This window comes from Molothrus ater, chromosome 31 (genome assembly GCF_012460135.2).
Source record: "Molothrus ater isolate BHLD 08-10-18 breed brown headed cowbird chromosome 31, BPBGC_Mater_1.1, whole genome shotgun sequence".
NCBI lineage: Eukaryota > Metazoa > Chordata > Aves > Passeriformes > Icteridae > Molothrus > Molothrus ater.
The window spans coordinates 949,108-962,013 of NC_071658.1; positions in this window are offsets into that span (position 1 = coordinate 949,108).

Here is a 12,906-nt window from a genome sequence, read left to right on the forward strand (position 1 = left end):
GTACGTGTGCTTATAGTGCTTGGATAGAACTACTGTCAACATGCTTTTGCTTTGTATGATTGGCCAAGAAACTTATAAAGTTGTAACATTAAGTTCTTGGTCTGCTGCCTGGGATGTGAGCTGCTGGCATCTTCCCATTGTCATAATCATGTAATGAGAGTGATGCTGGAAAATAAAACAGCTCAAGGCACATTCCACAGCAGCCCCGTCCCATTTGTGATTTGTACAGAGCCCCCGGCCGGTGATAGTCCAGGGGGAGCAGTGCCCTCCACAGGTGCTGCACAGTGTCCTTGGGCAGCCCTACAACGTGTCCTGCACGGCCTCTCCAACAAGCAGCTGCTTCAGCAGCTTTTTTATGATGGGCCTGGAGGGACGTGAGGCCCCTCTGTGGCCAATGCTGAGGGCCCCCAGTGGCCCTGGGAGTGCCAGCCCTGCCACACTGACCATGTGCAAGTGAGACAGATTCCCTCTTACCTTCTCCGCTTCCAGGGGAGTGTGCGGCGCATCCAGGGAGGACGAGATTCCTGCCAACCCTGCTGGCAGCTGAGGGTGCTCAGGAGTTTCTGGAGGCACCTGAAAAACAAGCCATTTTCTGTGCCAGGAGGAAGAGACAACCAATTTGCAAAGTCTCAGTTTATGAGACAGCTTCAGTGTCACCCTGGTTTTTTAAGATTTTCTAAGCCTTCTGATGTTGACATTCTTGTAGTGAACTTTCTCACACACTTTTCTGTAAATAACTCATTGTTTTGCATTCCTTTATGGAGAAGGAGAAAGTTGATAGACTGTTAGTTTGACCAGTGTCATTGGAGAGGTGGCACTGTCACCCTCCAATCCACTGTCACTCTTGGAAAACTGTAAATGTTTGAGTCAGAAAATAAACTTCCCTTTTCCTTCACCTTGAGAACAGCAGTGTGTGCTTGTGTTCTTTCGTGTCCTATAGAGACACTTCAGGGCCACCAGTGCAATGCCAGCCCTTGGGTGACAGCAGAGCCCTGCAAACAGGGAGTCTGGCTGCCTTGGGAAGAGGCTCCATGGAGATCAGGATCATCCCAGCTTGCTCTGGGAAGGAAGCTGGAGGTCTTATCATGATGATGCAGAGAAAAGCCTCATCTTACATTGTGAAGAAAACCAGATTAAAAAAAATCCCACACTTAACACAGGCCTGTAGGATCTGAGTCAGCTTCTCCAAGGAAAACTCTCCTATTTCTCCCTCCCACACAGCCCATACCCAGCCACTGGCCCTGCTGCCCAGCCCACTGTCAGGGCACAGCAGAGCAGGGCAGCAAAAAGGGAGCTCAGCATGAGCATGACTTGGTGCTGGCAGGCTGGGGAGGCAACACAAGCAGTAGGGGTACAAGAAAATCTACCTCTGCTCCTGGAGATTGGGCAAAACCCCACGATTCTTTCAGGGCTGTGGCTGCCTCCTCCACATTTCTAATCCTCAAGCGTCTCCTTAGAGATGCTGAGGTATCCAAACTGGGTCTCTTCCCCTTTGGTGGTTGGGGTTGGAATTTAGATGCGTAAGGCTCACATCTGGAAAAGAACACAACTATGAACAGGGACCTGCAGTGGGAGGGAGGGACACCTGCACGAGCAGCTCCTGGCCAGGATGCAGCCCCTGGGTGGGTGCTGGCACGTTGACCTGAGAAATGGTTTGATCCAGCCCTTCCCAATCCAGGCTGGAGCAGGTCTGTTCTAAAGGCAGCCCAGGGATGACACTGAGCTGCTGCAGCAGCTGCAACTGCTTGCATTGAGCAACTACAGAGGACAGGGATGAATGTCGCAGACATCTTTTATGAAAAATCCTTCCCTTAAGATTTTTCCTCCTGAGAAGCTGAGAGGCCCCAGGAACAAAATGTAAGCATTGATTATCTGCTGCTGTGGAATGCAACAGGTGGATCTGTGATTGGCCCATGTTGGTTGTTTCTAATTAATGGCCAATCAGAGCCCAGCTGGCTCGGACAGAGAGTCTGAGCCACAAACCTTTATCATTCTTTCTTATTCTATTCCTAGCTAGCCTTCTGATGAAATCTTTTCTTCTATTCTTTTAGTATAGTTTTAATGTAATATCTATCATAAAATAATAAATCAAGCCTTCTGAAACATGGAGTCAGATCCTCATCTCTTCCCTCATCCTAAGACCCCTGTGAACACAGTCACAGATGAACACCTTGTGGGGATGCAAAAAGCACACTGGGAGAGGGAAAGACAGAGAAAGCAAGCAAAAAGGTGAGATTTGAGGCAAAAAGGTGAGATTTGAGGCACCAAGGGGCAGACCCAACCAGTGGCAAGCCAGCACAGCAAATCCCAGTGCCCAACACCAGAAACTCTGCAGCTCCACTAGGGATTTATCAGGAATGTTCCCCTGACAGTGTTGGGGGTTGGTTGACATTGTCCAACACTCCCAGGTGACTCAGGTCACATTCCCCATTTTAAATTGAAGCAGGTGCTCAGGGTAACTCTGTGTTTCTAATGCCATGTGAGGGACACAGCTGAGCCATGCCTGCCTGTCACCCTGCTGAGCTGCAAGTGCTCCCCACAGTCAAACATGACCTGGATGCTCCATTCCCAGACAGGCATTCAGGGCCTGCAATGACCTGCTCCCCAAAGAATCACTGCCTTTAGCTTTGGAGCTTGTGACCTAAGGCTGGGTTTCATTTCTGGATGAGAGTCAGTCTCATCATAACCCCCAAGAGATCCCTAATCATCCATTCCACTGTCTTTAGTTTTAATGAATGGTTTGAGGCAACTTCCCAGGACCATGGTGCCCAGACAATGCCATTTTTCACTCTAAAGCAGAAACTCTCTGGGAGGCAGGGAGAGGAGATGATGTGATGAACAAGTCCTGCTGTCCAGCAGTACAGAACCCATAAGGGACACGTTGCAGGGGAAAAGTCAAAAAGAGCAACAAGTGTCACAAAAAAAGGGAGTGAAGAATCCAAGGTGTCCACTGAAAGCTGACCCCTGGGAAAGAAATCATCCTGGCACTAAAGGAGTTGTCTCAGAAAAGGAGGAAAGGGAAGGGAACAAGATGTTCATCATCAGCCCAGGCACTGGGCAGCTCTCCCTCTGGTGTTGGGACTTTCTGGGCATCCTCTAACACAATGCCAGGGAGGAAGGTGAGGAGCAGAGAGCAGCTCCTGCAGAGAGGACCCATCCCAAAGCAGAGGGGCCAGAAGGGTCTCCAGCAGCACTGTGGGAGTTGTGACTAGGAGCCCTTCATCAAAATGGACATTGCCTCAGGCCACAGAGGTCTGAGAAAGCAGCTTTCAGCCCAGCTTTCCTTCCCAGGGAAACCACTATGGGGGCTGAGCAGCACCAAACTGGTGGGAGACCTATTCCCTGAGCATCCAGCCTGAGCACAGCTGCTCAGTGTTATTGGTCAGATCCCAGGCAAACAGCTTTGTTCTTTGCCAAGCACATACAGGGCGCCAGTGTAAGAGCCTGAATGAGGGATGTGGGACTCCAGGCAGCTCTCCAAAAATGCAGTTCATTCCATCCAAGCCCCAGCTGCAGGCAAGCCTGGAGACCCTTTAATTTTGGTTACAATGCATTATATACTTCTCTTTGCTCAGCATCTTCATACAGAAGAACCAATCTATATCTTAACTATTACCTATAGCCTATCGTAACTACTATCATTACCATATTCATGTTACTATTCTCCAATCCCTAAAAGTTAGTACATTACAGTTTAAGCTAGAAATTGGTTTTCAGTTTTCTTGCAGTGGAAAATTCTGAGACCTTTTCTCTACTTGCCACATCAGCAGGCTTGTTTGCCTGTGCTATCTTCCTGCTTGGTAAAAACATCTTCTTGTTTGAGGTGGGTTTATCCTTTGTTCTAAGTCATAAAAACCCCTTCTAACTAACACACCCTTTGGCTCCTTGGTTAGCCAGTAAGACTGGCTCAGCAATTCTTTTCTTCTATATCAAAACTTGCTTTCATCTCTATTCCTTCATCTGACTCCACATTTAAAAATCTTTCTGCTAAGCATACGTATCTGTGAGACTTTCTTGTCAAACTTTCATCCTTCCTAACACACCAGCAAGAAGAGCTTTGAGGAGAGGGCAAAGGTGCACATACCTCAGCCTGTTCCCCTGGCTGCTGGAACAGTTTGACGAGTGGTACTGGACAGGGAGTGAGCTGCAGTTGGCCATCTCCAGAGAACGCACTTCTTCTTCAGTGCCACCCACGAGGCTGCCAGACTCCAGGGTGCTGGGCTGGATTTGGAGATTTGGGGAGTGGGCTTCTCCCCAAAGAGTGGCACGGGACACCGGGGAGCTGTTACTGAGGCAAGAGCTCAGGGTGTAGGTAGAGCCTAGGAAAAGGACACAAATGCGCATTTAGGTACCAATTATGACTCCTGGTTTGAATATCCTGGCAGGATGAAAGTGTGATTGGAGTTTAGCTCTTTGTTATCTGAACTGCAGCTCAGCGAGCAGCTGCATGAGGAATTAATGGTCACTGAGTTCCCTTGGACATTGATTCCAGACTGCAGCCTTGGAAATGCCCACGCCTAGATCTGCTGAACACTGCAAGCTTCTCTCTGATGGGGAGGAGCTCCCTCCCCTGCCCCAAACCAGCACCAGTTCTCTCTCAGTGATGAGTGTGCACCCAGACCCAGCATTGACTCTGGGAATCAAGCTGTCAAATTCTCTGTTCAGTCAGCCAACACTCCCACCGTTTTCAAGTACACAAACAGTGAGTCAACATGAGCTCACACATGCTGGCCACTGGGATTACTGCTGCCTTTCTTGTTTCATTTATTCAAAAGGCAATTGAACAAGTGCCTCGGTGCTGATGCAGGGTGGGAAGAAGCAGCTCAGGAAAGGCAATTAGTTTTCTTAAAAGTTCATGAACTTCATTGTTATGGGTTTAGGCTTGGTAGTGAATGTTCCCCTTGGTCTGGGAAGTGGGATAGGGGTTTTGGCTGTGGGGCCTTTCCTTTCCTTTCCTTTCATTCCTTTCCTTTCTTTCCTTTCCTTTTTCCTTTCCTTTCCTTTCCCTATCCTTTCCTTTCCTTTTTCCCTTTCCTTTCCTTTCCTTTCCTTTCCTATCCTTTCCTTTCCTTTCCTTTCCTTTCCTTTCCTTCCTTTCCTTTCCTATCCTTTCCTTTCTTTCCTTTCCTTACCTTTCCTTTCTTCCTCCCAGAGCCCAGTCCTCTGCTGTGATCATAACTACACCAAAGGGAGAAACAGCACTTGGTGGGTTGGAAACTTCTGTTGTTGTGTTGTTGTTTGTGCTGATATATTCCAGTAAAGAACTGTTATTCCTTTCCCCATCTTTTCCCCTGGAAGCCCTGCAATTTCAAAGGTATAATAACTTGGAGGGAGAGGGGTCATCTTTCCATTCCAGGAAGATTCCTGCCTTCCTTGGCAGACATCTGTCTTTTAAACCAGGACAGGAATACCAGGAAATTTCTATTCCTTGGTTCTATTGGATCTCACAATGGCAAAATGCTACCTGAGGCACCCAGCAGCTCTGGAGTTCACACTCTGAAGAGGCTGCTGGGGCAGACCAGGAGTGAGGGATGCTTTTATGTTCAAGTGCTCCATTTTGGCAGGCACAGATCAGGGAACACTCACCAGGGGAGATGTACCCAAAGTCGAGCTCATTGACGTCAAAGTGTGAACTCAGTCCGGTGACACAGCCCCTGCATGGCGAGGACAGAGGAGGAAATGGTTTGGTTAAAGGGAATTAAAGCAAAGCTTTTGTGGCTCAGGGGTGTAAAACCTGGTGTCAGGAGCACTGTGGGTTTCAAATCAACACAGCACCATGTACTCAGCACAGTGCCCCTGTGCACAGGAGGCAGCTAAAGCCAAGTGGCATCAGCAGCCAACAGCCACTGATGGGCTTTGGGCACAGGGCAGGCAGGAAAAGCCCCTGAGCTGCTGGTGGTCCCATGAAGGACCCTGAACAAACACCCACTGAGGCTCCATGCCTCAGTTTCCCCAGCTGTAATGGGATGGACATAGAGGTGTCCCCACAAACTTCTGTAACCAGCCTTTCCCGTTTGCTCCTTCTTAGCTGGAACTGCTGTTGCCATGGAGGAGCTTTCTCAGGAGAGTTTGACCCACACAATCATTACAGAGTTCTGAGACGTGAAGCCAGGGGAGCCCTAAACATCCTCTGAGAAGAGCAGCAACAGTTCTACCCAGGGGACAGATGAATCCTAGAGGAAAGGACCAGCTTGTCAGCAGTGCCCCAGCTGGCACAGCCAAGAGCAAGAGCCTAAACAACCAAACAAGGCTGTCCTGAATCTAGCACAGCACCTCACCTGGCCTTGAGCTCAGTCTCCAAAAGTCAACAACATCCCCTGAAATCAGCACCTGAAGCTGCACAACACTCACCAGTTGATTTCATGGTTGATGCCAATCAATGCCCACTCTGCCCTTTGGTTCCAAATCAAGGAGCAGTGACCTGGGCCTTGTGTTGTATTCACAGGACTGGCCCTGGCTCTGCTCTGCACATCTCAGCAAGAGACACCTGCCCTTGCTCCAGGAGAAAGCTGCTTATGCAATAACATCCCATGAGCAGTTTGGGGGAGGGACAGAGGAGAATCAATTCTTTGATGGTGAAAGGTTCCCTCTTGATTTCCAAAGTAAAAAAGTAGCACTTTTCCTCCAAAAACAAAGCCAGCATCATTGTTTCTCCACTATGGGCACACCTACTCACCACTTTTTTCTTGCCTAGTAATAACTTTCTTGCTGTTTTTAATCCATCTCCCTCATCTCATTGGTATAATCAACTGCAGTTTGCTTTCATTCCTTCACTGCCTTGAGCCAGTGCCTGCCAAGAGCAGCAGCCCAGCTCCAAAGCTGCAGAGCAGCCAGCATCAGCTCTCCTGCTCACACTGCATTATCCTCCCAGCACATGGCTCAGGCTGGCAGGGACAAGGCCTCACGCTGCTGTGGTGCTGAGGACTGAGCTCTGCCTCCCCTATGACCACCCCTTCTCCCTTTTGCTGGGCCAGGATTGTCTCTTGCCATGTGTTCCAGATTGCAATGCAAGATCTTTTCCATTTCCATCTGCATTTTTTTCTTCCCTATGAAAGAACTGTTATTTCCTGCTCCCATATTTTTGCCTGAGAGCCCCTTAATTTAAAATTTATAGCAATTCAGAGGGGTGGGGAGGATTTACATTCTCCATTTCAGTGGAGGCTCCTGCCTTCCTTAGCAGACTCCTGTCTTTCCAAGCCAGGACACCATGGCACCAGCCCACAGGATGATGCCCAAGTCCTTGGGACAGTTCCTGCTGCACAGTTCCCTGACTCCCACATCAGCCCTTTGCTGGCTGTGCAAAGGAGGCACCAGAGCACTCTGTGCCTAGTGTTCATGTGAGCCACTCTCAGCTACCCTGTTTATGTGGCTAAAACAACATCCTAGATATCTGTTTGTGTGTTCTTGTCAATCTGTATTCCACTATATTTTAGTAATGTTCTTGAAGTTTTTTAACTTCATAATCATCACCACTTTTACTACACTATGCTAACTATACAAATATTACTTGAGAAGTTTACATTTTAGAAATGAAAAACATGTGAATTTTTAATCAAATTACTTACTCTCATCTTGATAAACCATAACACCAGAATACTAGCAAAAACTACTCATGGGGATTTTTTTTCCAAAATAAAACAACCTAAAAGTGAATAATTAAAGTATAAAGCTAAATGCTCTTAAGAGCTGAAGTTATGTCCTCAGGGGACATTTTGCTTCCATCAGCAAGACCTGGAACCAACTTTAGGTTTTTTTCAAGTGCATCTCAATGCATAATGACACATTTTAGTAACTGCTGAACACAATATGTGACAGAGGCCTGATTCCTAAATCATGTTCCTTGCAATACTTCTTATCTGGAAGCCTTCTTCTACTTTGTAACAGTATTGCTGCAGTGGAATTTTCTTGACGTATTTAAAATTACCAAACAGACACTAAGAATCTGTGAACACCCAAAGATAACTGCATGCATTGTTGACACGGTTTGCAGTACACAGAATTTACTAAAATGTACTTGGTCATTTGCCTTCACTTTTTTTGATAGAGCACTTTTACAAGAACAACTTTTTAAATAGGTTTTTAATTTTGAGTACTTCCTATTGTTTGTATTAATCTTTTAGAAGTTTGGAAATAAAACACTGTGCACAGGAGCTGAGAGCACAGCTTGTGCCCCACAGCATGGCTGAGAGAGGTGAGGTGAGCTGAGGCTGCTGCTGCCCATCTGCCATGGATTGTTCACAGGAGATTTTACAAACACTGCTGCTGCCCATCTGCCATGGATTATTCACTCAAGTTTTTACAAACACTGCTGCTGCCCATCTGCCATGGATTATTCACACAAGTTTTTACAAACACTGCTGCTGGGGCAGAATCACCCAGGCTGGCCCATCTGCAAAGCCCTGGGGGCCTTGCTGGGTGTTCAGCTGGGACATCCCAGAGCAGCTGCTGCCCAAAGCTGATCCATCCCACTGCCTGCCATGGCCCAAGGCACAGGGAGATCCCTGCAGGGAGGAGTCATTCCAGCTCCCAGGCACCACCCAGGGCAGCAGGCATCCTCACATTAAGGCAATGCCAGGATCAGAGCAGACATTCAGACCTCAGGAAACACCTCTTTTCTCTGCTCAACCCCAAAAGGAGGTAGGTGGGGGATGTCCCAGAGACAGCCATAGATGCACCCACCAAGCTCCCAGGGTCCTTACCTGACAGCCAGGATTGCAGACATAGGAGATCCAGCCACACTGAACTGGAATTCTTCCTGAAACCTCCCAACTACAGTGGCACTGAAGAAGATGTGAACAGTCTGGCTCCCACCTGCTGCAATGATGCCCTGCTCGGGTGCAAACTTGAAGCAGAAGCCCACATTTGCAGCTGAAGGGATATAGGTGAAGGCAGCATCAATAGCTCCTAGGTTAATCAGTTCCACCTGCAGCAGCAAGAGAGCAAAGTGGAAATAAATGTGGAATCTTCCCTCCTTGTGAGTTATTGTCTAATGATGCAATTAATACCCAGAAGTGGCAGACGATGCTTTGAATGGCAGAAGTCAAAAAAATACAACAGGACAAGTTCTGCCTTTGGGCTTTCATGCAAAGCAGTGGTAACTCCACAGAACTGGAGCCCACAAGCCTGGGCTTATCCCATGGATACAGAGCAGTGCACCTCTGCTCAGCAGCACCAAGCTCATTGAGGGCTGGCCCTGAGGGCAACGTGGGCTGATTGCAGCTGCGGAGTGAATCACCCCAGAGCTGCTGCTGCCCCACTGAGCACAGCTCCAACAGCACCATCTACTCATTCACCTTTTCCCACACCATGAAAACAATACTTTGATTATGAGGCATCAGCATCAAAATGTACAGACAGCACCATCTTTTGGTAAGAAAACTCAGGGTGTCTTTCCCTCCCACAGCCAAGCTTTTGGAAGTGTCTGGCATGAGGTAGTGCCTCATTTTCTACCTCTTTCAGCTGCTCTCCCTTTGGCTTTTTTTTTTTTTTTTTTGCAAATTTGACACTACTGGGGAGGAGGCAAATAGGTAGAAAAATCCTTTGCTTTATTCCCAGGAACATTTTTCTCTTTCTAGAGCCAGAGATGCAGCAAGGCTGAAGTGTGGTGAGGGACTGCTCAGCAAGGGAGTGAACTCCCAAGGCTTTCCTGTGACTTGCAGCAATAAGCAGGAGACACTTGACTGGGAGCTGTTGGCAGGGGGCTGAAGCTCAAAGGCAGCCAGTTTGTTGCAGCTGCTTCTGAACAGCCCAGTCCAAAGGTGCCTTGTGTCTGGCACTGCCACAAAAGCCTCTGAACATCCCTTTTTGACCCAGTGTTGGTTTCATGTGCCAAGGGGTTGTTTTTGCAGGAAGCCTCCCAGCTGATCCCCAAAGAAGGGACTGGGACTTCATGAACAACACACACACCTTTCACACTCCCCAGATTTCACCAGTACATCAAATATTCCCTGCTCACAACTGCCCACGTTGGCAGCAATTCCACAGCTCCACCAGGCTTGCTGCTGCCTCAGGAGCCATCAGGATCCATCCCAAGCCCTGCTGCGCACCTCATAGACATAGGAGTTGTGGATAGACATGTTCCCAAGGTCCAGTCTAGGAGAGCTGAAGTCAATCAAGGGTCCTTGGCCTTCCCCTGAGAGGCGCAGGGGCAGCCTGCTCTCACGGCCTGGGGAGAGATGTCCATTGCAGTACAATCATTCCCTCTGTTACTCTGTATTTTCCAGGCTGCCTCAGTGCTAGTCCCTGACTCTGAGCTGGATGCAACCAGCTCCTGATGCTGCAGGAGAAGATATGCACCCTTCTCTTCCCTCAGCCTTGGGGCTGACTTGCAATTTCTAACCCATTCCTTGGGCTGGTTTCCAACTCCAGCCTCCAGTTTGCTGAGTTTAAAACATCTCTGGTGTCCTGTAGTGACAGGCCAAGGAGTAATGGGTAGAAATTGAAAGAAAAGAAATTTAGGTTAGATATTAGGGAAGAAATTTTTACTGTGAGGGTGGTGAGTGTTCCAAGCCAGGCTGGATGGGGCTTGGAGCTACCTGCTCTAGGGGAAGGTGTCCCTGCCCATGGCAGGGGCCGTGGCACTAGATGATCTTTAAGGTCCATTCCATCCTTAACACACTGTGATTCTATGGTTTCCTTCCCATGCACCTAGAGGAGCTTTGAAATCCATTCAGTGCAGGCACAAAGCTCATACAGAGTTTGGCAATTACCAAACTCCCTGGCCCAGGAGCACAGGACTTTGTTGCCCAAGTGCTCCCCTTCTGACACTCACCCCTGTGTTCTATTTGCACAGACTGGGAGCTGCAAGGGGACAACTCCACACAGGGAGAGAGGCGGGTGCTGGCCAAGGCCGCTCCTTCTACCAACACCCTGGGCTCAGGGGGGCTCAGCCACCTCTGCTCTGCTGCTGTCTGGGCACTGGGAGGTGATCCAGGCTCAGGGAACACATTTCTAACTCAGTTCCTGCTGCCTGATGATGGATCCATGTCAAATGGACCCATCCTGGAGGCCAGGGGCCTGGAGGTGTAGCCATGATATTCTCTGAAAAATCCTTTCCTTAAGATTTTTCCTCCTGAGAAGCTGAGAGGCCTCAGGAATAAAATGCAAACAATGGTTATCTGCTGTTCTGGAATGCAACAAGTAGATCTGTGATTGGTCTCCTAGAGTTGTTTCTAATTAATGGCCACTCACAGTCAGCTGGCTCAGACTCTCTGAGACACAAGCTTTTGTTATTCATTCTTTCTTTTTCTATTCTTAGCTAGCCTTCTGATGAAATCCTTTCTTCTATTCTTTTAGAATAGTTTTAATATAATATCTATCATAAAATAATAAATCAAGCCTTCTGAAACATGGAGTCAGATCCTCGTCTCTTCCCTCATCCTCAAACCCCTGTGAACACCATCACATGGAGGGGCTTAGTGCTTGTTCACTAAAGCCGTTCTGCTCTGGAGCTCTCTGGCCTTTGAGGGAATGCTGGCAAAGCCATGGCATAAAAACCTCTCCCTGCACTGCCTGGGCTGTTCTGGGATCAGTAACCCACACACAGCATTCTGAGCCCTGGCCTGGCACAGGAGACTCCCTGGAAGCTGCAGGGCCAGGGGGGATGTGCCAGCACTGCCCTGCTGACCAGGGACTCTTCCCAGCACTTCCATGGGAGCCCAGTGGGCTCAGGCTTCCCCCATGGCTTCACTGAGGGGGAGAGAAGCAGGGCAGAGGAGCTGCACCTGAGATGCTGCAGTAAGCCACACTTAGATACTCCAGTCCTTCCAGGGGTTTGAAGGTCACCTTGATTTCGGCCGAACAATTCGGCCCAATTTCTCCCTCCTACAACAGAAAGAGACAGCAAAACTTTAAACTTCAAACTTCACATTGCTTGTTTTCAACCACAGTCCTGTAAGCCTTTGTTTAGAGCATCAGTGATGAGTGAACAACACAAGGAGCCCAAGGAAAGCCTCCAAACCCAGCTCAACACAGCGCTGGAAGCTCTCAGTGCTCAGCTGATCAGCTCCCACTCTCCACAATCTTCCTACTGCTCTGACAAAGGCTCTTGGTCACATCATGCTGCTGTCAGCTACAGTGGGATGCAACTGCCACTGTGCACTGCTGGCTCTTCACAAGAAGAGAACATGATCCCCTTCCTTGGGGATTCACCCAAATAAAAATATTACTTTAACCTCCTTTGAAAGAAAGCAGAGGTTGGCATGATTCTAGGGTTTATTCCAAGATGAGAAGGGATTTTGCACTGTGCAGACACCAGGCATTCATTGTCTCTCACAATGCCAGTACTCAGAATCAGGGCGCTGGCTGATGGGAGCACGTGGTGGTTTGCTTGCACAAACAGAAAAGGAAAAGGTTTTCTGTCCCTGTGTGTAGGAGAACTCCAAAAGCCCATTGCAACCTTGCACCCTCGTGTCCAGGTTCACAGAGGACACTGGAAGGGACACTCAGAAATAGTGCAAGGTGTGGTTACAGAAGGGGATTGACATTTCTGTCATTAACTTTGGGCTGAATTTGGCTATTGCTGGTTGGGGGATATGTACAAATCACAAATGGGACGGGGCTGCTATGGAACGTGCCTTGAGCTGTTTTATTTTTCAGCATCACTCTCATTACATGCTTATGACAATGGGAAGATGCCAGCAGCTCACATCCCAGGCAGCAGACCAAGAACTTAATGTTACAACTTACTTTATAAGTTTCTTGACCAATCACACAAAGCAAAAGCACATTGACAGTAGTTCTAGCCAACCACTATAAGCACACATTCCTTTGGTTAAAATGCTGCTTGCTTATTTTTAATACAATACCTGCTTGTAAGCCTTAAAACAAAATTCACAGAGCTCCATTATTAAGCTTCAACTTTCCTAATATCTTGCTAGATAAAACTTTTCTGTAACTTAGGGAGTT